At 37.6% G+C, this 24,420-nt stretch overlaps 1 protein-coding gene across 3 annotated transcripts in view; it reads right to left on the minus strand.

Moving 5' to 3' along the window:
• SH3GL2 (SH3 domain containing GRB2 like 2, endophilin A1) overlaps positions 1–24,420 on the minus strand; it is a 313,692-nt gene that overhangs the window by 56,554 nt on the left and 232,718 nt on the right. The window contains exon 1 of one of the 3 annotated variants that reach the window (XM_072655756.1): positions 11,710–11,809. The exons of the other annotated variants lie outside the window; for them this stretch is intronic. The gene's annotated coding sequence lies outside the window, so the exon portion shown is untranslated. Of the gene's footprint in view, positions 1–11,709; positions 11,810–24,420 lie in introns of those variants that run through there. 3 annotated transcript variants of the gene reach the window in all.

Here is a 24,420-nt window from a genome sequence, read left to right on the forward strand (position 1 = left end):
TGAGGGATATGTTTTCCTAACTTGAGTAAAAATGTAACCAGATCAACCCATTCAAAAATAATTCAGTATTGTGGAGGGAGGGATAGAAAGTTTATATAAGACAAAGTTCCTTCCATTGTGAAGCTTATAATCTGATAGAAAGATGAGATCATTCATATTTTTATATGAGGCCTTACATTCACAAAGATAATCCCTCATCCCTTGAGAGAGGTAATATGAGCATTGTTTAATGGGTGAGGAAAAGCTCGGAGATATTAAGTGACTTGCCCATGATCACATAACTAGTGTTAGAGCCTCAATATGAATCCTTGGGCTTGTCTCGAGCTTGGTCTCCATATTCTGCTGCTTCATCTTTCAATGATAATAAGGGTTCACCCTTCTTAGCTTTTCCTCCATATTATGCTGCTAAAAATGTATGTTATTTATAAATTACAAAGCAAATACCTTTAACTTTTCTAAGACTGAAGATAGGTGGAGGTGGGGCAAAGAAGCAAGTTTCAGAGTCTAATCTTACAACCACCAATCAAAATGATTCTCTTGTTTATCATTAGACATGAATTGGTGGCAAAAAGATTTCCCCTACTTAGCCAATATTAAACACACATACATATTATTGCATCAAGGGAAGCATTTTCATATCATTTAGACTTTTTGACAGTGTTTTACATTTACCATTTGGGTCTTAAGATTAAAATTTTATGTTAAAAAATTAGCATTACATTTGAGACCTGGACCATCTTCTTGTTAAAAACAAGGAAATGTTCTCTGTGAACTGAAATCTATTTGACTGGCATGGCCCAGCCCCAAAGGATCCATGTATGTTAAGATTAACAAACCCGGAGATTACAGTTACTCTCCTCCCATCCCAGTTCTTGGTCGAGTGATAAAGTCATTACATCCATGCTCCTCATTCTTCCTTATTAGGCTGTTTGGAAAATATTCCCATTTCAGTGGACCCGACCTATCTTTCTATACTACTATCTTTCCCTATGGTGAGAGGGCACTCCTATTTGATGCCAGTTGGCCCTTTGTCTTAAACTCTATAAAAATTAAAGCCCCAAGAGAGCTCTGAGCCTTTGTCTAGAATATAAAAACCATTGCATAGCTCCACATCCAGATGCTACCCCACCGAGCGCTATGCTTGGCTCAGGGCAATGGAGACCTCACACTGAGACTGTTGCCTGTTGGTATCTGTTCTCCTGCCCTTGTGTGTAGTTGATATGTTTTAAACCGCTATCCTTGTGTGGCCCCATTCTTCTTCCTTCAAACTCTCCTCTATTACATTCTATAAACTAAAAGGATCATGATTAGATTCAAAACTATTTCCTCTGTCTGACAAAATTTAAATATTGCTTTTTGTTTATTTCGTTCAGATTTTCAGTCATGTCTGACTCTTCATGACCCCATTTGGGGTTTTCTTGACAAGGATACTCGAATGTTTTGGCGTTTCCTTCCCCATACCCTTTTATAGATAAGAAAACTGAGGTAAACAGGGTGAAGTGACTTGCTCAGGGTCACACAGCTAGTAAGTATCTGAGGCCAGATTTGAACTGAGACAGATAAGTCTTCTGGACTCCAGGCCCAGCACTCTGTCCACTGTACCACCCACCTGCACTTTTGTTTCTATTAAATATAAATGGCTGAGCAAGGGGAAGATAAAAGGGCGCTAAGGCAGAATATAAAACTTGCAGGTTATTGATAAGAAGGATGATTGTTTTTCAAGGCCAGGAAATAAATACCAATAATTTAGAAAGAACATTCCTAATTTTCACTAAGCAAAGAATTATTCTCTAACAGACAGGCTGAAGCAGTGCTTTGAGACTTACAGTCACGTTGAAATTTCACCTAATATACATACTTGTTGCTAAGACTGTGAGCAAATCACTTACTCTCTCTGAGCCTCAGTTTCCACATCTGTAAAATATGGGCCAATAACATTTGAGGTACTTACTTTGTGGAAATGTACAAAGGTTCAAATAAGATAACGTAAGCAAAGAACAAAACAAATGGATATGAATATCAATTATTATAGAAATGATATTTATCCATGTTATTCACATGGAGAAAAGAAAACTGAAAAACTAAATAAGAAACATATGAAGAACAAACAAGAAACAAGAGAAGGCTCAAAACAACTACTTTTCTAAACTCCTATAATGTTAAATAATAATAACGATGATGCTAGTTAACATTTATATGGAGCTTACTTGCACAGTGCCAGGCACTGCGCTAAATGCCTTCCAATTATGATCTCATTTGACCTTCATAACAACCCTGGAAGGTAGGTGCTATTATTATTCTCATTTTATAGATTAGGAAACTGAGGAAAACACGTTAAATTACTTGCCAAGGCTCACCTAGTTTGTAAGTATCTAAGGCTGCATGTGAAATTATGTCTTCCTGGCTCTAGGTCCAGAATGGTTCTCAAATAATAACGCATCAACTTCCAGGATTTACATGAAGCTCACCTTAAAATCTCTGCCTCTACCAGCTCCCTGGATGTGTTCCCCTCACCTCAAACATAGCATGATTAAAATCGCATTCAACATCTCTCCCCAAAACTCCTCTCTCCAACCTCCGTATTTTTTTCCCAATCTTATCTCCTACAATCCCTCAATAGAAGTAATTTTCCTTTATTCAGAGCTCTTCACATTACTCATACTCCAAGGTCATTCCTACCTCCATGCCCCGGTAATGCTGTGATCTCCTCTCTATCCATCCAAATTTTACTATTTCTTTCAAACCCAGGCTAAGTCTCACCTTCCATGACTACTCCTAGCTAAAAGCTATTGGTTTATTTTGTCAATTCCTGCACTTAATACAAAGGAGAGAAATTAGCTTAGAAGAAGTCTGAATGCCTACCCAACCCTCAGGTTCTATTACTCAGTGCCTGTGCCGTTCATTTTGTACTTAATTGTGCATGAGAAGATGAATTATGTATAGGCATGCATTCATTCAACAAACACGCATTAGACATTTATTGTGCAGATAGCTCTGTGCTAGGCTCTGGAAAGGAGATCAGGATTAGATATGGTTACTCAGGCAACTTACCGTCTAGAAAGTGGAAATATAAGGCACACAAAGATTTAACTGGCATAGGCAATTCCCAGCGAGGAAGCTCCCTTTACCAGTACAGATCTATACCTACTCTACAGCTGAGTTGCTCAAGTGCACTTGGAAGTCTAGCAGCTTTCGCAGGATTACACAGACAATCCATGGAAGAGGAAGAATTTGAACACAGGTTTTCCTGACGTCAACGTCAGTTCTCTAACCACTATTCCATCTCAAGTATGAGTTATCAGATATCTACTATATCTACTGTACATGATATTAGATAATAAATGCAACAAAGATATACAAAATAATATAATATGAAATGTGAGATAGAAGTTATTATTGAACAGATTGATCAGGGAAAGCTTCATAGAAGGGGCAGCATTTGAGTAAAGCAAGAAATGAATAGGTAAAGGTGGAGAAGAAAGACATTCCAAATACAGAGACCAGAAAGGCAGACAGCTGGGAGAACATAAGGTGTGTTTTAAGTATATACATATGTGTGTATGTGTGTGTATATATATATATATATATGTATATTATATATGTATGCGGCTGGATAGAATCATGGAGAGATACCTATAAACCTATGTTGTTACAACAAAATTAACAAATACACACATATATATGCATATATATGTACATGTGTGTGTATATATATATATATACATATGTATATGTATGTATATACGTACACATATACAGAGGAAATGAAGGTAATAGAGGGCCAATCTGGCCCTCAAAGGACTCAAAAGTATTCTGAAATAAACTAGAAAGCTTGGATGGTTACCAGTTGGTTAGGGCCTCTACTTCTAGGCAAAGGAATCTGACATCTACTTGGCAAACAATGAGGAACCTCTGAAGATTTTTGGGCCAAACAAGCTCAAAATTGAGCCTACCCAGATCAGACTTTCACACAACCATTATGCTTGTGACAATGTAAAGGAAGAATAAAATTATAAAGGAAAAACAGGAGTTGTAAGCTCCTGGTGGAAGGGGTTGTGTTTTATTCATTCACTCTACAGAATATCATATCAGCTATAGAATAGCACACAGCTAATATCATACAATAAATCAATATTGGCTGCATGACTGCTGTGTTGAAGGAAAGGGCTGTGCAACTGAATAATTCAAAGAGCAACCAAAAGGCAGAGAAAAGGAAGAAATATTTCTTGAAGCAGTGCTTAAGGCAGTGATAATAATCAATATTTAGAAGGGTTTTACCCTGGCTGCAAAGTACAGTATCTGTTTTTCTCTACCAATCTCAATTTAATTCCATAGGAAAATTTGGAAATTCCCCATTAACAAACTGTAATATAACATGATCCTTCACTTAGAATCAAAGTCAACAAAAATCTCTTAGTTAAATGAAAATTAAATACTCCATGGTCAGCTTAAGCATTACCTTCAGAAACATTAGAGTTCTACTGGGCATGAATTTTCTTCTGCAAAGCTAGCAGAGATGTAAGAATAAGAAGAGCACTGTGCATTATGAGTGGGCAGTCAGATGACTCAGTGGATAGAGTGCCAGTTCTGAAAAAGGAAGACTCATCTTCATGAATTCAAATCTGACCTCAGACACTTGGTAGCTGTATGACCTTGGGCAAGTCACTTAACCCTGTTTGCCTCAGTTTCCTCATCTATAAAATGAGCTGGAGAAGGAAAATGGCACACCATTCCAGTATCATTGCCAAGAAAACCGCAGTGGTGTCACAGTAAGACATGATGGAAAAAATGATTGAACAATGTGAAAACATGGAGTCCTTTCAAAATTATCACCAAACTCTGAAATTTCTTTATTCAGTCATAATATTGATCACTTCATCATTCCCTCTGCTTTAGAACCCCAACCATTTTTTTCAACCTTACCATGACCTTCAGTCCCTCCACTCACCACCCCTGCACCAGCTACACTGTTCTCCCTCCCCTATCTTGACTGCTGGGTGAGCCAGTTCAGCTTTCACTATCCTCTACACTTGAATCCCTTGCCTTCCTGACAACTAATCATCCCTTCCCAATCCCCAGCCTTGGATTACTTTTACCATCAGCGATCTTTGCTCCTAATCACAAGTTGCTAAATGGTCCTGGAGAAAATCACAAAACTGTATTGACTTCGTTCATACAAATTTAAGTTTCAAAATCTCAACTGGGTACTCACTGCAGCATGGCAAATCTTTTATACCTCTCTAATTTGCTATTCACCATAGTGACTATTCCATTCTTCCTCAAGTCTCTCAAGCTACCCCTCCCCACTGTCAGCTAAGGACTTCATCTCATACTTCACTGAAAAAAAAAAATAGCATTAGGCAAAAGCTCTTCTCCCCACCCTTCCTTTCTCTTCACATATTGCTCAGATATTTTCTACCACTAACTCCTCTTCCTCTCCTTTCTCACATCAGGAGGTAGTCCTTCTTCTTGACAAAGCAAGGACATGCATTCTTCATCCATCCCATCTTGTCCAGCAAATTCTTCCTATTATTATTTCTACTCTTTTGCTAATTTTCAATCAGTCTCTGTCTATTGGCTATTCCTAGCTTCTTACATTGAACTCAGGTCCTCCTGACTCCTGCACTGGTGCTCTATCCACTGCACCACCTAGTTGCCAACCAAACACTCACTAGCTGTGTGACCTTGGGCAAGTCACTTAACCCCAGTTGCTTCATCCTGGGTCATGTTCAGCCATCCTAATGAATATCTGGTCACTGGATTCAGATGGCTCTGGAGGAGAAGTGAGGCTGGTGAACTGCACAGCCCTCCCTCACCCAAAACAAAGTCAAGTGCAAGTCATGTCATTATTTCTCTGATGGCATGGTCTTCTTTGGCAACGAAGGACAAACATACAAACATATATGTCCTTTTAAAAACTGTCACTTGATCCAGTCATCCCCACCATCTATCCTGCTATTTCTCTCCTCCCTTTCATGATTAAACTCTCTGACAAAACTATGTACAATTAGAACTTTCACTTCCGCTCATCTTATTCCATTTTTAACCTTCTGTCATCTGGCTTTCCTCATCATCATTCAGTTGAACCTCTTCCATTCAGTTACTGATGGTCTCTTTACTGCCAAACCTAATGGCCTTTTCTCAGTCCGTCTCCTTGAACTCTGCAGTCTTTAATGTTATCAATCGCCCTTTTTTCCAAACTACAGTCTCTTTTTTAGGTTTTCATGAAACTACTCTCTCCTAGTTTTCCTCCTCCATGTCTGCTGCTTTTTAGTCTCCGGTTATCCTGCCTAACTGCCAAGGTTCTGTCCTGGTAAGAACTTTGTCCTCCCTTTATTTCTCTTCCCACTCTATTATCTGACCTTTGATCTCATAAGCTTCCATGGGTTCAATTATTGTTGGTATGTAGATGATTCCTAGATCTATGTATTTGGTTCTAATTTCTCTGAGACTGCTAATGTCACAGTACTGACTACCTCTTGAATATCTAAAATTAAATGTCCTATAAACATTTCAAACTCAATATATCCAGAACATGACTCTTTCGGACTTTCTAAATTCTGTCAATGACACCAGTCTAGGTGTCATCCTTGATTTGTCATTCTCATTGACCTCCGAAAAATTATCTATTATAAAACCAGGTCATTTCTACCATCACATCTTTCTCTATATTCATACAACTACTGCCCTATATTCATACAACTACTGCCCTAATGCAGGCCTCCATCATCTCATACCTGGTCTATTACAATAGCCTTCTGATTGATGACCTTGCCTCGAGTTTCTCTCTAGCCCAACTCATCTTTCACATAGGTGACAAAGTAATTTTCCTAAAGTACAGGTTTGACCATATCATTCCTCTGTTCAGTGACATTCCAGTAGCTCCTAACTGAATAAATCAAATAAATAAATTTTAAAAATAAATCAAATAAAAATTCCTCTGTTTGGCATCCACCCATCTTGCATGTGTCTAGTTATTTACATGTCATTTCCATTAGAATGTAAGTTACTCAGTGCAGAGAAAATCTTAAACCTTTCTTTGTAATACCAGTGCTTCTTTGTACAGTGCTTAGCACAAAGTAAGTGCTTAATAAATTGTTACTGATTAATTGACAGTGTGGGACAAGAGAAGGGAAGATCTTGGTTCATGTCTCACTTCCATCACTTTTAAACAGTGTGATCTTGGGTAAATCTCTGAGTAAATCTTGGGTAAATGAGGCTCTCTACAGGACGAGGATGATACTCATACAAATCTATCTCACAGGATTGTAAAGATGAAAAACAAAACTTTGTTAACTTAATGCTTTATAGATGTGAGAATAAAAAGGTTTCCAGGCCACACATTATGAAATAATATTGCCAATAAATTCTCAGTCTGACATTCACAACAACCCTGTGAGTTATTCCCCACAGGTACAATTAAAATTTATAAAAAGTTTGAGCTGGGAGGGATTCTAGAGGCTACTTAGGATCAGCCCTGTGTGTGTTCGTCCTTCGTTGCCGAAGAAGACCATGCCATCAGAGAAATGATGACATGGGTTGCACTTGACTTTGTTTTGAGTGAAGGAAGACTGTGCAGGTCACCAGCCTCACTTCTCCTCCAGAGCCATCTGAATCTAGTGACCAGATATTCATCAGGATGACTAGAGATGACCCAGCATGAGGCAATTGGGGTTAAGTAACTTGCCCAAGGTCACACAGCTAGTGAGTGTCAAGTGTTTGAGGTGAGATTTGAACTCAGGTTCTCCTGACTCCTACACTGGTGCTCTATCCATTGTACTATCTACTTGCCCCAGGATCAACCCTACACATTTTATAGATGGTGAAACAAACAGCATGATGGAGGCTGAATTTAACTACACTTTTTATTTTAGTAAAATCTCCAATTTAGCAAAGAAAAAATTTCATAGTCTCTCTTAGACTACTGTAAAGATACAGTAAAAAAAAAAAAGTAACTAAAATTACACTCACACAAGCACAAAAGTTCCAGAAACAATTCATATAGGTTATTTCTTCCTTCATAAAATCTCTTGCATACATGTCCCCTTCTATCCGCTTATACAACCATCACGTTTTGTACAATATTTGCAAAACATATCAGCGACCATATTAAATGCATGAACCTTACCTTTGCATTGAACTTTACTTGCTATGAAATCTCATTAACTAATAATAGTAGGTACAGCTCCAAAGGATGAAAAACAGTGCCATGTTTTGATGGCACATCTAACACAAAGAATGCAACAGAGAGCTATTTACAGGAATCCTTTCTGTCTGATCCAACGGCATTTGCCTATCCAGTGGTAATACATACATGAGTGGCATATTTACTCATTCGATGTCAAAGTTTATTCAGTTAACATTTTAGGCTTTCTCTTCCATGTTCCACTGGCTCTCTCTCATGCCTTGAAGACTTTGTATTTTCATTTCTATTTCTTAAAATCCCTGGCTTCCTTTAAGACTCAGCACAAATGCCACCTTATGTTGGAAGCCTCTCCCATTCCCTTAGCACTTGTCTTTTCTTCCTACGTAACCTCTCATCTAATCACTATATGTCTTGTATGTCATTTTATTTATAGGCTGTCTCTTCCATTGGAATGTAAGCATCCTGAGAACAGGAAATCTTTTTATCTTTCTACATATTTTTAGAACTTGGCATGAATACTTTAAAATATTTGTTGATAAATTCATTCATTATAATTATGAAAAGATTCTGAACTATCCCTAATTTTCAGTCTTCGGGGCCTGGCACTCCATTGTAAAACAGAGAAAACTACTTCCACAAATCTACTTTAATTCTCGAGGTTCCTGCAATGTCCTTTTCTATCTTACTCTATACTACTCTTCTTCACATAATCTAAATTCCAGCCAACCCAAAGTACTCTCCATCCTCAATTCTTACTCTGTATTCTCCCACCTATGCTGACCCACTATGCAAAAAAAAAACACAAACCAAAAACTAAAAACAAACATGAACCATCCCCCATTGCCACCTACTGAAATTCCTCATTCCCTCCTCCCCATGCCCAACTTAAATGTGATCTGTTCAATAAAAGGATCAAATAAGATGATATCTGTAATATATGCCTAGCAGTGCCTGGTAAAAATGCTCATTCCCTTCCGTGTCTGCCCTGCTTTTACCTCCCACCTTACTGGAGGTGACCCTTTTCTCCTCATATTTTTCACTGAATGTTGCCTGGTCCTCTCCTTTCCACTTCTGACATTTTGCCTTCAAATGTAATTTTTATATATGTGCCTTTTTCTCTCTCCTCCCCTATTCTACTGCAAATTTCTTGAGGAAAGGATTAAGCTTTATTTCATATTTGTGCCTGGCATGTGAGAAAACACAGGATGAATGTTTATTAAATCGAATCTTGTTTTCAAATGTCCAAGAAAATTCAGATATTTTAACCTAAATAACAAAACTAATAGCATTCTCCCCTTGTACTAGTTGGGATGAAATCTGGTTTTCCCTAAAGACCTGGAAACTAAATCAGAATGTAACTTTAGAGAAATCAACTCACTTTTCTGGGCTTGTTTATCTATAAAATTAGAAAGGGGAAGAAAGTCAAGCCCTAAATGATTCCTAGCAGGTCTGCTAAAATGTTTTAGCTTCTACATAGGGAGCTAGATTGGGTACTAGATGGGGTGCTAGACTTGGGGTCAGGAAGATCTGAAATAAAATACTGCCTTAGACATTAGTTATGTGCTACTGAGCAACTCTTCTGAACACCACTTTCCGCCCCAGTTTCTATAAAACAAGAATAATCTTAAGGACTGAATGGAATAAAGTTTGTTTTATAAACCTAAATTCTTATGTAAATGCAAGATATTGTCATTCGTGACAGTTTCCAATGTCCTCTAGATTTATTCTCTCATCATCAGTGGGAATTAGGGCAATACAGAGAAGTTATTTTTCACATTAATTATTTTCATCATATCTGTAGGGATGCCTCGCAAGGATCTGGAGAGAATCAAACAACGGTTACTGATTCACAGTCTATACAATAAAGCACTTTGCAAACCTTACAATGCTACCAAAATGGCAGCTGTCTTCATTATCACTTGTAACATTTTGGGGGAAGGTAGAAGACACTGTTTGCGGGTGACAACTTGGATTCCGTTTCCTTCTTCCAGCCTTTCCTTTCTATTAGATAATAACTATATTAGACTGCACATATTGCTTCTCATGACATTTAATTCTTTCTGACTTGGCTCTCTGGGGCTAAAAGTAATAACTTTCCTGAAGTCCCATTTCCCTAATGGAGAAATTTCTGTAAAATATGCTGCTCTAATTATTTAACCTACCTCCTAGGGATGAGGGAAGGATTCATGATAAACTACCTTGCAAAACTTTAAATTCTTTTGAAGAGTGATATTTTTCTCTAAGTACAACCAGTTACCACTATCACTTACCCGCTTCACACTATTTTCTAAAGTCATCCAAGAAAAAAACTTTTTAAATGAATGTATGGCCCAAAATAAAATAAAAAATTTATTTCCCATCTTTTTTTTGTCAGCCCGCATCTTTTTCTCTTTCATTCTATTCCCAACCCACATTCATTTGAGTATAATAACCTAATTCTAAGTAATATCAGTTATATTAGAATCAGCAATAGACAGGTTTTCAGACGGTTTAGTCCCCACAGAGGGAACTTGGCTTTTCTGTGCATTTTCCAGTTTGATTTAATAATCTATGTAGCAATGCTAAAAATAGACATTCACTTTTGTCACTGACACTTATGTCACACTAGGTTATTCATTCTATTTGAAATCAGGCACCAAATTCCCTTGTGAACAAATAGAGTTCATTAACAGGAAGAAAAAAGAAAAAGAAAAACCTTGCCAAGTTAGCTATATCAGTTACTCTTGAGGTTAATGAATGACGATTTAAGATTTGATAACTGGTGATTCAGTCATCAAGGTGAGAGGAGATACTCTTCAACATTTTCATCAATAAGAGTGAACCAGAAACTTGCTCCCCTCGTTTCTCTGGTCATGAGATTAGACAGACTAGAAAAGAAGAAGCCAAGGAAAGTTCTGGGACAGAAAAAAATCATGGTCAGCCTTTTTCCAATAAGGTCACCCACCAAAGGTCAATCTCATGGTAAAGGATGACATTAAACCCACTTGAACAAATCCAGATAAGATGAACTAGCAACTCAAATTCATGATAGCTAAATGGTCCTCTACAACTCCCTCATCTTAGAGATAAGGAAATGGAAGCCTAGATGGGTGAAGTGATTTTCCCCAAATTGTTTTGAACCCAATCCTTTGACTCCATGTTCAGTTCTCTTTCCATTCTGCCATAATGTTCACCCTTAATGCTCTGACTTTCCCTTTAATAGAAATGGCATCTAAGTTATGAATGAGGAGAAGGGAATATCAAGACCACTGACCAATGTGAACAGGATCTCCTCTACTTGCTACATTTTGGAAATTTCAATCTAATCACACGAATATTCAATAAGAAGGGAAGTTTTCTAAATGATGAAATTCTATTCAAACCAAGATGATACAGTTATCTGTGAATAACTCAAGCAAGTGGCTTTGAGAATGAGAGTATGAGTTCTACAACTAACCATCTTTAGAGAATATTCTGATGCTAATGGGAACCCAAAGTATAGTCTTATGTTAAATACTCACATTTAGTTGGGAAAAAAGGAAGAAGGAGAGGAAGGAGGAAACAAATATTTACTTTATACCTACTATGTGCCAGGCACTGTGCTAAGCACTTTGCACATATTATCTCATTTAATCTTCATGACAATCCTGGGAGGTAGGTGCTCTTATACTCCAGGTTTTATAGCTGAAAAAACCGAGACAGACAGAAGTTAAGTGACTTGCTTAGGTTTATACAACTAGTAAGTTTCTAAGGCTGGATTTGAATTCAGGTCTTCTTGACTCCATGTCCACTACTCTATCCACTGAGGTACCTAGCTGTCTCTATTAAACATTATAAATGTTATTACCTCAGAATGGAAAAATAATTTAGTAATTTATTCTGAATTCTTCAACAGATGACGTAAAGCAAAATCTCTAACCAAGAATGCCTTCAAATTTGCTACCAAGTTGCCTTTGTCCTCCAATTTCTAGCTTACAGCAGTTAGATATTTAACTTGAGCCTGGCATTTGAGGCCTTCCATAATGTGACTCCAGCTTACCTTTATAGTCTAGATTCTTCAAATGTATTCCAGACAATAAAGGAAGAATTGTGCTGTCATTTTTCATTTTTTTCATCATACCCTACCTGTACACATTAGGTGCTTAATTAATATTTGCTGAATTCAAGAGTATAATTAAATTCAACTGGAAGTCAGTCAATCAGTTTCCTTGGAAGTTAGGATTCCCTAGAATGTACAAATTCTGTTTACGACTAAGAAGAAAGGGATAACCCAAGTGACACTTTGAGTCACAGTTCCTAGGCAGTGTCTTAGGAACAAGCCTGAAATATTGGATGTGAAATATCTGTTAAGCTACCTAAGGTAAGTAGATTTTACTCTTAATACCCTAAATTATCTAGTTTGACCTCTTTATGAAACTTAAGCACTGCTAACTATCCCTGCAACTCCACCAATCCCCCTGAGAATAAGCACCAAATAATATGACAAACATGAGATAGGGGAGGCATGGATAGGTTGTGGTTCACCTGAAAAGGATGTGCAACTTATAGTGAATCTCAAACTCAGTGAGTCAACAGTGTGATGTTGTAGTGATAACAGCTCATTTGATCTTAGGCTGCATTAAGAGAGACACGTATGATATTCTCCCTGTATTCTATGCATTAGAAAAGAGTTGTGGACCTGGGCTCAAGAAGACCTGAGTTCAAATTTGACCTCATTCAGTTACTAGCTGTTTGATTCTAGGCAAATCACCTACTTTCTCTCTGCCTGACTCAATGTCCTCATCTCTGAAATAGGGATAATACCAGCACCTACCTCCTAATGTTATTGTAAAGATCAAATGAGATAATATTTGTAAAGCACTTTGCAAATCTTAAAGTGTTAGATAAATGCTAGCTCTGATGATGATGAAGCATTGGTTCCGTTTAGGGTGACAGATTTTAGAAGGATGTCAGTTGGACAGATGCCAGGATTTAAAGGGCCTTAAGATGATAAGAATATTAGTTGAAGAACTGGGAATGTTTAATTTAAAGAAGAGGAGGCTAGTTAGGGTTTATGCAAGTGTGTTGGGGGAAAAGGGGGTTAATTTGTTTGTTTTTCAAGTATCTGAAAGCCTATCAAGCAGAATGCTGTACTGGTAAGAATGGGTGAATGTTACAGAGCCACATTTGGGGTTAATATGAAGGGAAAATATCCTAGCAATCAGAGCATTTTGAAAGGAGGATGGACCATTTAGTTTACCGGAGACTAGACTACTACATTTTGAGAATAGAGATCTCTGTCACATATAGGTTGGACTAAGCAGTTTCCAAAGTGTCCAACTCAGATTCTGTGAAACTCTACTTTCTAGTTATCCCTAGAACAAGGGAAATGGTCAAGTCCGTTCAAATCCTTCGGTTTCTAAGGCTTCTCTGCATGTAAAACTAATGGAAAGAGGTGAGATATCCAGAATAGATGTAATTACATACTATATTACTCATCTAAAAACCTCATTTTAAAAACATTTTGAAATGAAAACTTTTTTCTGCGTCTGAGCAAGGCTCTCCAATTTTTTAATTGACTGGTCAACTTGCAAACAAGTTTGTCTTCGTATGCGATTGTATATGCCAAAAATATATAAGTATTGTAAACGCTGGGTATAGAAGTTATCAGGCTAGGTGTTCTTTGAGGTTGAGATTCGTGCCAGAGAAGAATAATGATCTCTTGTCTGTACTAAGGAGACACATTTAAGGGGCTTTGGTTTCTTCTCCCCCTTTCCCATCACGTGATCCAGAGTACAGAAACAAAATATGGGGAATAGTGTTCCATAGTCACCTTCCAGTTATCATGTAAAGATAAGCCAAATGGTATACTCACTCACCATAAAACTAATAGTCAACTCGATTTATTTGTACTAGTGGTAGGAAAAGGAGAAGAGTGATTACAATAACATAAAAATTATCGAAACTCTAACAGTCATTTACATTAGGCTTTAGAATGAGCTCCTTGTGCTTGCAAAAAAAAATTAACACAACAGCCTTAGGAGCTTGGAAATATCCAGTTTGCTTATTGTAATCACTCCCTCTCCCTCTTCCCCTGCCCCCTCATCAATTCTTACTTTCATTTTCCTCAAGTGCTGAAGTCCTTAAAAAATCTGGTTTTCTTCATAGTATGAATACACTGTTGTAATTTAATATAAATAATTATATATCTATATCTATATTTATATATAGAGAGATATAGATATATATAATGAGTGCTCACTCATGCAAGGTCCCGTGCCACAAAGGTGATCAAGCCTTGATCTCTGCCTCCACCAAGCTTACGATCAAAACTGCTAACAAACCCTTACTTCACAAGCAATGCAAAGGATAGACTGACGCATCATCAACAATTCTGAAGGAGGGAAGTCCTTTTTGGGGGTTTATTGTACTTCAAGAAATGGCACCAACAAAACTCTCTGCTGAGATGAGATTTCGTCTTTGTCTAGTTCCTCCTTTGTCTTAGTCCCCCCACAGTATCATCCACCAGGATAATTACTTTCTCTGTCTGCCCCTTTTTCTATATTTCCCAGGATCATAAATATGGAGCCAGGTGATACCTTAGAGGTTGATCTAGAATCAATTCCCTCTCATCTTGCAGATGAGGAAATTGAAGTTCAGAGTTCTTGGGAAGTGTTTCCAGGTTTTCAGGGTCCAAAGTTCTGGTTCTTTCCACAGTCCCACACTGTCTCCTTTTGGATAAGATAATTCCAGCAGGGACCTAGCTCAAAGTCATCCTGCTAAGTAAAAGCTGACTACATTTTGTTACAAAATATGGCTACTCTACAAGGGGATGTGTGTATGTGTGTGTGTGTGTGCACACGTTATTTTGTTTTGTGGGGTAGAACTGGCCTGCCTTTCTCATGAGTTCAACAACTCACCCCTTTTGGTGGCAGAGCATTTTTTCTATGGATAAACCACAGAATCATGATTGCCCATGATTCCCCTCAACTACTCTGAAGAACATATATAGCTTTTCTCTGGAAAATATCAAGCCCCAGATTTGAGAATGGAAATGCCCTGGACTTTCTAAATGTGCCTCCTCCATCACTGAATCATCAGAGATTTTTTTTTCCTAAGTCATTTTCAGGCACATAAAAATCCACAATGGGACTCACAATTTCCTGGAATCTAAGAGAAATAGTCCCTCATAAAGTCTTTTACAACTTCCTGAAAATTATATTTCTCCTGAGTGAATTACAATCCACCAACACTTAATATTTCCCAGCTCCAAGCACGTGTAATGTGTCATTTCGAGCCATTCATTTAAGACTCAGGAGACTAACGTTATCAACACAAAGTATTAAATATCTCATTGAAGTTGAAAGAGAAAGTTAACTTATAGAGAACTAAAAAAAGGGAGGAGGAGAATGAAGAGGGAGTATCTCCTTCAACCCCTGATTGAGGTACAGACCTTTATCACTGATGATAGTTAGATATGGGAGTCTTGATTTCTTCCTTAAGTGAATTATTTTCACCAAAGGAGGAGGAGAAAGCCCACAAAGATATGATCAACTGAACACAGGGAAAAACAGCTTAATTCAGATAGGATCACACAGTGTCAGATCTGGCAATTTTTCTCCAGAGGTCTCACAGCTTTTTTTCTTTTTCTTGGCTGTCAGGAAAGAAAGAGAGAGAAATCTGGGACCTTTTGCTGTAAACCACCCAAGACATGACTAGGGCTGGGCTTTATCAAAATCAGGAAATACTTAACAGGGTTGTCCTGGAAGGAAGGCAGAATAGGCAGGGGTGCCTTTTGGAGAGTTATCTGAGAGACTGGGCCTCAAACACTTCCCCCACTGGACTGATGTGGTGCTGGAAATTCTTACTATTAGAATTACCTTTTTGAGTTAAAGCCCAGTCAAAATGTGAATAGGTTACATGAAAGAACTCCGAAGGCTAAGGCCTCCTGGGTTAGGCCTTAAAAAAGGGCATCATTATTAGAGTGGACCATGACAAATCCATTAGCTAGAATCTATTAAATGCCTATTATGTACCTAGCATCTATTCTAGTTGCTAAGGTTACAAAGACAAAAATTAAGCAGTTTCTACCCTCAAGTTCCTTATGATTCAGCATACGTATAAGGTAGCTACAGAGCAAATACAAGGAAAGTGCCTCTTGGGCTGAGCTTTGAGGGGAAAGGAAGAATTCTAAGAGGTGGCGAAGAGGAGCAAACGAGTACATTCTGGAATAGGAGATGGAATATCCCATATGTTGGAGAGTGGCATTGTAAAAGGCAATAATGTGTAATGTGCCCGTCCTTAGTAGGTTTTATTACTACATGTAAGTAATACAGCTATAAATTATTTCCATATTTATTATTATAATATGCATTTATATTTATTATTATATATAATATAGCTGGAAATAGTTTCAGGCTCAGCATTCTCTTTTCTTTCTTACATAACTAACTTAAAAGCATTTTGTCTTAATACTGGGATTGCTGGATCAAAGGATATGGTTATTTATAGAAATGTTTAGGCTCTATTGCCAGATTACCCTCCAAAAAGATCATATAAATTTGAGCCAGCAGCATACGAATGTACGTATTTCTTCACATCCCTGCTACGAATTCTGCCATTTGTATTTATTTTTGTTCATTTTCACAGCTCTAACTAGCATGGGCACAGTCCAACAACACAGGGGGAAGCATAGGTTTCCTCCAGGAGAAGGTGGGCTTGGCACATCCACTCCCTTTCTCCTCACCCTGTGGTCCTCTGCCAAGCCCAACCTGAATATCCATGCTGTCACTTTCAAGGTCCTATAGCCCTAACTGGGCATGAGTTCCCCCAAACTCCATGGGAATATAGGCTGGACCATAACTGAGCTCCACTCACTTTTCCAAACAACTACAGTCACAGAGAGAATAGAGTCTGTATCATTCCTCTTCTCCTGTCTCACAATAGTCCACTTTGCATCGGCTGTTCTGCCTGCTTTCAACTCCTTGGAACAAGATACCTCTCCACTCCCAACCCCAGGTACCTCCCAGCGTGCTCCCTCCCCACCTGTTTTCCTGCCTCCTTGTCTCTGCCTTTAGACTGTAAGTTCCTTGAGGAAAGAGACTGTCTTTCTTTTTATTAATTGTATCCCTAGCACTCAACACAGTGCCTGGTACCTGGTAGGCATGAAATAAATTGTTTACCCACTTGGACTGAACTGCCCCAGAAACAAGAATTCCTAGTTAAAGCTTTGCCAAATTCGTGGGCATGTGCAGCATATTCCAGGGTAGTTTTAATTCACGTTTTATCTATATTATTCAGGCGATTATTTGTGATTCATATATTTTCTTGTCTAAGTTGTCACTATTGTTTGATATTGGGATTGAGGGTTACCCTTGGATATCTATATTAATTTATGGTACATCAGAGATGCCAGGTTTTTAATAGGATGGTACAGTTGGAAGAATGCTGGATTTAGGGAAGATATGGGTTTGAAATTCTGATTCTGACACTTATTTAATATTGGCAAGTCACTAAACCTCTCTGGGATGCAATTCCCTTATCTGTAAAATGTAAAATATAAGTTTTCCCAAGTAGCCTTTACATTTCTTGAATGTAAGGACTACTGATTGTTTAGTCTTTACATCTATATTCCTAGAATTTGCTGCAATTTTTTAACAATTTGTTATTTTTATACCAGTGATATGTCATTCAATTTTCAAAATATCATGCAATGTAATCATCTATCTTGTCCCTGGATAAGTTCTTGTTGTAATTCAATGAAAAACAATTTTTCATGCCTTCAATGAGATAAATTTTTCATTCTATTTTCTCCTAACATTTTTATTTTTTATGTTTAACTTTTTAAATCTAGATTTTTAGAATCATGCTGAAATCCAATTATCTCAACAAACCTTGTTAAATAATGAATCTTTTCTTCAATTTTTTTTGTAGGTAAACTTTGCATAAGGGAAAAAAGGCTGAATTTAAGGCTCACATCTGGATAAGTAACTTTGTTTCTAGGTCTCAGTCTCTTCATCTGTAAAATGAGGATACTGAATTAGATCAGGGATGGGGAACCTGAGACCTGGAGGCTACATGTGCCCTTCTAGGTCCTGGGGTGTGGCCTTTTGATTGAGTCCAAGTTTTACAGAACATATTCTTTTATTAGAGGGATTTGTTCTGTGAAGTTTGGATTCAGTCAAAGGGCTACACTTGAGGACCTAGAGAGACACATGTGACCTTGAGGCCTCAGGTTCCCCACCCCTGGACTAGATGATTCCTTATAATTCTCAACCTATGATTCTATGATGAATCATAAAAATATATATAATGTATACAAGCCTATGTGATATATATATATGCATATGCACATGGATTGTATAAATTACTTATTAATACTTCTGAGTTCCCTGAATTGTTCTCCTTCTCCCCCAAAAAATACCTTGGGAATTTTTTGTTAAACTTATCCTAGGCTAATCTATTAATTTCTGCATCTTTCCATTTTTATGATATATGATTCTGGATATGGAGAGTTAATAAAGAATTTATTAGAAACAAATAGAACAGCAACCACAACAAAAATTATGAAAGCAAAGAAACTGATGACTTCATAGATAATTGCTTCAGATCTATATTGAATTCAAGTCAGCCCTGTCTCTCATTTCTTCTTTCATCTTAAATTTATTTAGGGGATTTTGATCCAAAGCTCCATTTTTTTTAAAGTCCTGAGCACATTTTCCACCTCTTTGATACCTTCTTTAGTCTATTTCCCTTCCAGGAGCTGTCCAGGATGGCATTTTTGATCTCCTTCCTTAAACAAGGCAAGATCTATGGTAGAAAATGAGTTTTTCTGGACCAGAGAAAGTCATTGTCCTGACATAGCATGGGGTACTGGAAAGATCATTGAACTAAATGTAGTTTAAAATACTGTAATATATATTTGACAGGTTCAAGAGAATCTAATTTTTTTAAAGAAAATGTTATTTCTGAGCTTATCTATGATCTGTTGTTACAAAGCAGGTCAATACACATGCCACTCAGATATGGCCTTATTTTCTATTTTTTGCTTTCAAAGAAGACATGTTTTCAAACTATATGAAGTTAGAAATGAATGAAAAGTGAGGTTTAACAAAGAGAATAGTATGTATGGTGGAACTAACACAGAGTGAAAAAAGCTTTACCTCCAAGCACCAACACTGGGCTGGTTCTTCCCTCAAAGTGATTCTCCCCCCTGCAATTATCTTCAGACCTCTATTACTGCATGCTGTGACCCCATAGGGCCCTGTTGGTGGAGCACCTCTCTTCAGGGGCCTGCCTTCCCCCTCACCTACTGTGGGGGCTCCAGCCTGATTGCCTTAGGTGGCAGATCTCTCTCCGTCTTGACACAACTGAAGCTGAGGTTAAAATGTCATTTGCACCACTACTCTCATCTCCCACAACTAAATTGGTTTTAAGTACAAAAATACAATGCTGAGGGTTAGTGTTGGAACAGAAATGTTTTAATCTGGCCTAAAGGCAAAGGGTCAATCTAGATATTTTCACATGAACGTCTCATACGCAGCAACATGTCCCATAGGATTCAGTATGTCCAAAATGGAACTCATTACCTTCCTTCCAAACTACCCTATTGTTATTGAGGATACTTCATCCTTCCATCCTCCTTATCACACATATTTATAATCTCTAAAACATCCTTAACTCTTCCCTCTTACTTAGTCCCACTAACCAATCATTGCATTTTGTGTAATCTTCAAAAAGAACCTTTGAATTTATTTCCTTCTCCCCATTTGCACTGCCATTAACCTAGTTTCAGTATCATATTACCTCTCTTCTGCACAATGGTTTCCTAATTAGTCTTCTTCCATCTAGTTCTCTCCCACTATCTATCCTCCAAACTATTGCTAAGTTAGTATTCCTAAAACACAGGTTTGACCATATGTCTCTCATGCTCAAAAATGTTCAGTGGTTCTCTTCTGTCTGCCTCTGAATAAAACAGAATCCTCAGCTTAGCAATTAAATCCTGCTACAATCTGGCTCGTCTCACTTTTCAGACTTATTACACATCACACCTCCTCAAGCATTCTCCATTCCAGTCATACTGCCCTACTATTTTCCTCTGAAATTGACATCTCTTTTCCCCATGCTTTTGCCTCTCCTGTCCTCCATACTTAAATGTGTTCCCATCTCACTTCTGTTTCTAAGCATCTCTAACTTCTTTCAAGGCTTGACTCAGATATTAGCTCTTCAATGAAGCCTTTCTCACTGCCTGCCTCCTCTAATTACTCTGTATTTATTTTTCTGTAGAATCTTGTATTATCCCAGTTGAATTTAATCTTCTTGATGGTAATGATTATTTGTTTCTTTGTATCCCCAGTGTATGGTACCTTCCATGGAAGTAGGTATTTAATAATCACTTGGTAATCTTGGTTGAATATCATATCATTATTTTCTTACTTACCTTTCTTATTCCTGTTAGGTAACATAAAAAAACAACATCCAAAGGCAGAAGATTTGTCATGAAAAGGCAAAAAGCCAAGGAGTCACGGTTGTGGCATTTAATTTACTTTCAGGTTAATGTTGTATTTTCCTTTTATCTCTGACATTTAACATTAATTTGCCTCTGTAGAAAATTATAGGGAGAATGATGTTGTTTATGCAAAGCTCAATTAGATCACAAGATAAATAGATTTTTTAAAAAATTCTTTCATATTAGGATAAATTACAGATTTCTATATGCATTAGCAATATTGGCAAGTTTTCTTCCTATTTGCTTTGTAATAGATATAAAAATATCCCTATAAGGGGAGGGGAGTGGTTGATAAACCTGATGAGTTCCCAATCAACTTAGTGAAGATATGTGATGTAGATGTTTGTCTGAAGTGAAGAGAGGACATAGACAACTCCACTACTTAGTCCCCAGTGACTAGGGATCCCTCAGAGTGGATTACCAAATAAGAGTGAGGAGGATAAATTTTTGTCAGATCAACCACATTTGCCTATGGTCCGTATAAAAGCTAATCTTTTTTGATTTCTGTCTTCTTTGGACTTATGTTACATGTAGCAAGGAGGGTTTGAAGACATCCTTCCTTCGTACCCCCCACCCCCTCCACACGCACATACCAGAGCAGTTAATTGGATCTCAGAGGTGGAGCACACTGGCAAACTATGCATGCTTCCCAGACCACAGGTTACTAGTGTCCTCTGTATTTCTGTTTCCTTTTACAAACTAAGGTCAGAGATTAGAATTCCAGTGAATATGTTCCCTGGGAAGCTGGCTGAAGCATTAAGAGTACAGTTTTCCATTTTATCAGGTCATAGGAGCATAGATTTAAAGGTTAAAAAGACTTTAATCTCAGCAAGTATTACAGACAAGGAACTGAAGGCCCAGAAAGGTTAAGCACATCACTTGATGTCATGCAGGGAAGCATTAGGGATAGGTTTTAAACCTGAGTTTTCTAAGTAAATTCACTACTCTTTTCACTGTAACTAAGATGATGGCTACCAGGGCAATGAAACAAGGAAGGAAGGAAACAGTAGCCAATAATACAGGGTAAAACAATGAAAAATGAATAGAAAAATGGGTAACAGTTGATGAAAAAGCATTGAACAATTTAACAATCACTGAAAAACAGATGATATTATGTCTTCAAAAGTTCTAAGATGAAATAATTTTGTTGATCTGATGACCAACAGGCAGAAACATCCATTGTGAGAGAACCTATTAATCGAATGGATGGTTAATGAAACAAATGAACATTATTCTCAATAGCACATATTTGATGCTGAATGTATGTTTAATTGAATTTTAGTGTATCCAAATATTAGTATAGTGTGCCTGATCCCCTAGTCTCTAGCTTTCTCTCCTAAGCTAGACTACCTCCCTCTTTTGTCTTTAAAAACCATCATCAAAATGATCCTGAACAAAATTAGCTGAAATTCACTTCAATTCAACAAACCTTTATTAAGCACCAATGAAATAAAAAAAGAGGTCTAGCCCTCATGGAGCTTACTAATAGTGGGAATAAGAAATATACATAAATAATAAAGGGGGCAATACAAAGGAAAGAACTATGCTATGGTAAATTTAAGGAATGTGAGAGATTACTTTTGATGGGAAGAGAAATGGAAAAATTTCATGAAAGAGGTGGCACCTGGGCTAGACTTGACAACAATTTCTTGCTGTCTGTAGATGAGTTATCAATAAAGATCTGTTTCATTAATGTAGGATTACTCCCTTGAGCTTCATGTTTTACACTCTTGGTTATTCCGAGTTATAGATGTTCTAAAAATCATGATATGCATTCATGTGATCAAAAAGGGTCAACAAATAGATCCTAGCCAACAGATTCAGGAAGCTAGGCACTTTCACTTTGCTACTGCCTCATCCTGAGCATCATGAGTGGAACGAACACCCGCCTCTTTCCCTAGCTACTAAATCGTTTCTGGTCAATATTATGAAGATCAACCGAAACGGACAAAAAGCACACCTGGAATGGCAGAGTGTCAGATGACAAGAGCCCAGAGGGACTTGGTGGCACAGCGAACAGAGGGGAGAAGAGCTGAGGTCACATCCAGCCTCTGATATTAGCTAAGTGATGCTGGACGAGTAATTTAACCTCTGTTTGTCTCAGTTTGTTCAACTGTAAAATGAGAATAATAGCATCTACCTCACAGAGTTGTTTTGTGGACCAAGTGAGATAATAGTAGTAAAAAGAAAAAAAAAAGAAAACAAACAAACAAAACCAGAACAAAACAAAACATTAGCACAGCACCCGGCACATAGGAAGTGCTATGTAAATGTTTATTTCTTTCTTCCTTCCCATTTATGCTTTACAGTGTATTAGCTCTTTAAGACCTTTTTAATTGACATTGTTTTGGGATCCAGAAATGTGATGCCATTAGTGTTAAGCAGAGGTTCCCAAAATTATTTGATCTACTGCCCCCTTTTCCAAAAATAAATTATTTAGTTCCCCCTCCTGAAATTTATTTTCTTTAACCCTTTAATGGCGTTTTTGAAATTTTATCATTTCAAAAACTATATCATCTTTTAAAATGATGCATCTTAAATGTAATAATGTATTATAAATCTTTATAATATATATTATGTATAATATATAATAATATATATAATAATTAATTATAAATTTCCTGATGACACAATATTGTGTCATGTAACCCTTTAGTATCGTATGGTAAACAAGTCATTATATGCACATGTTCCTGCGATGTATGCTGGACTTCCTGACAATGCACAACTGGCTCACCCACCAACACTTGTGTGTTAAGACCTGTGGGGGGATTTGACCACTGATTGGTTATAACCTGCATTTTCTGAGTTTATTTGGAAAATAATGTAATCACTAGAACTTTAACTCTGTTACACGACAGATGAAACATTTATGAATGGTTTTTCAATATTTTCTTATGTTCTTTTCTTTTCTTATGCTTCCACAGCCCCGTATGTTTATTCAATACTGCCCAGTTGCACTCAAGACTACTACTGCTCCTTCCCTGGATCATTCCAGTGCAACCCAGGGGGCAGTATTGCCCACTTTGGGAACCTGTGGGGACTGCTTGATAAGGAGATTGCCAGTATTAAAGCAGCTCTTATAATTCAGTCTCACAGAACTGCCTAGGATGCTAGAGACTGCCCAGAGTCAAATAGCCATCATCTGCGTCACAGACAAAACTGAAACCGAGGTCTTTTTCGCTCCAGGGACAGCTTACAAAATACTAAACCAGACTGCCTCTCTTTAATTTTTTTCTCTAAATTCACTGAACAAGTTTTTGTGGGGTTTTTTGTTTGTTTGTTTTTATAACCCCAATTTCCTCATTTGTAAAATGAGGATAACAGTAACATCTACCTCTTGGTGTTGTTGGGATGATGAAATGAGATAACAGTAAAGCTCTTATTACAAGGCCTGGCACTGAGTAGTGGTATATAAATATTAACTGTCATCACGCATTAGTATTATTATAGTAGCCTGACCTAGACAATTCTCAAAAGATTACAAAGTCAAATAGGGTTGTGAACAGTCGGCCGACCAAACAGCTCTCCCACATGTATCATCCCAAATCAAAGCTCAATTAAACAGCAAGCCTCAGTGTCCAAAGAGAGTATTAAAACAGCTGAAGCTGGCTTTGCAACAAGAGAAGCGCAGAAAACAAATGTGTAGTCAGCAGTCACTGTCTGATCCAGTCTGTGATGATCAATACACGCTGCACCCACCTCTGCAGTGCTTTACAGCTTTTGAAACATTCTCACCTAAATCATCCCATCCGAACCTCAGGAAAACCCTGTGATGTTTGAGAGACATGCATCCTTTAGGTGGCAG

This window comes from Notamacropus eugenii, chromosome 1, assembly GCF_028372415.1.
Source record: "Notamacropus eugenii isolate mMacEug1 chromosome 1, mMacEug1.pri_v2, whole genome shotgun sequence".
Classification (NCBI taxonomy): domain Eukaryota; kingdom Metazoa; phylum Chordata; class Mammalia; order Diprotodontia; family Macropodidae; genus Notamacropus; species Notamacropus eugenii.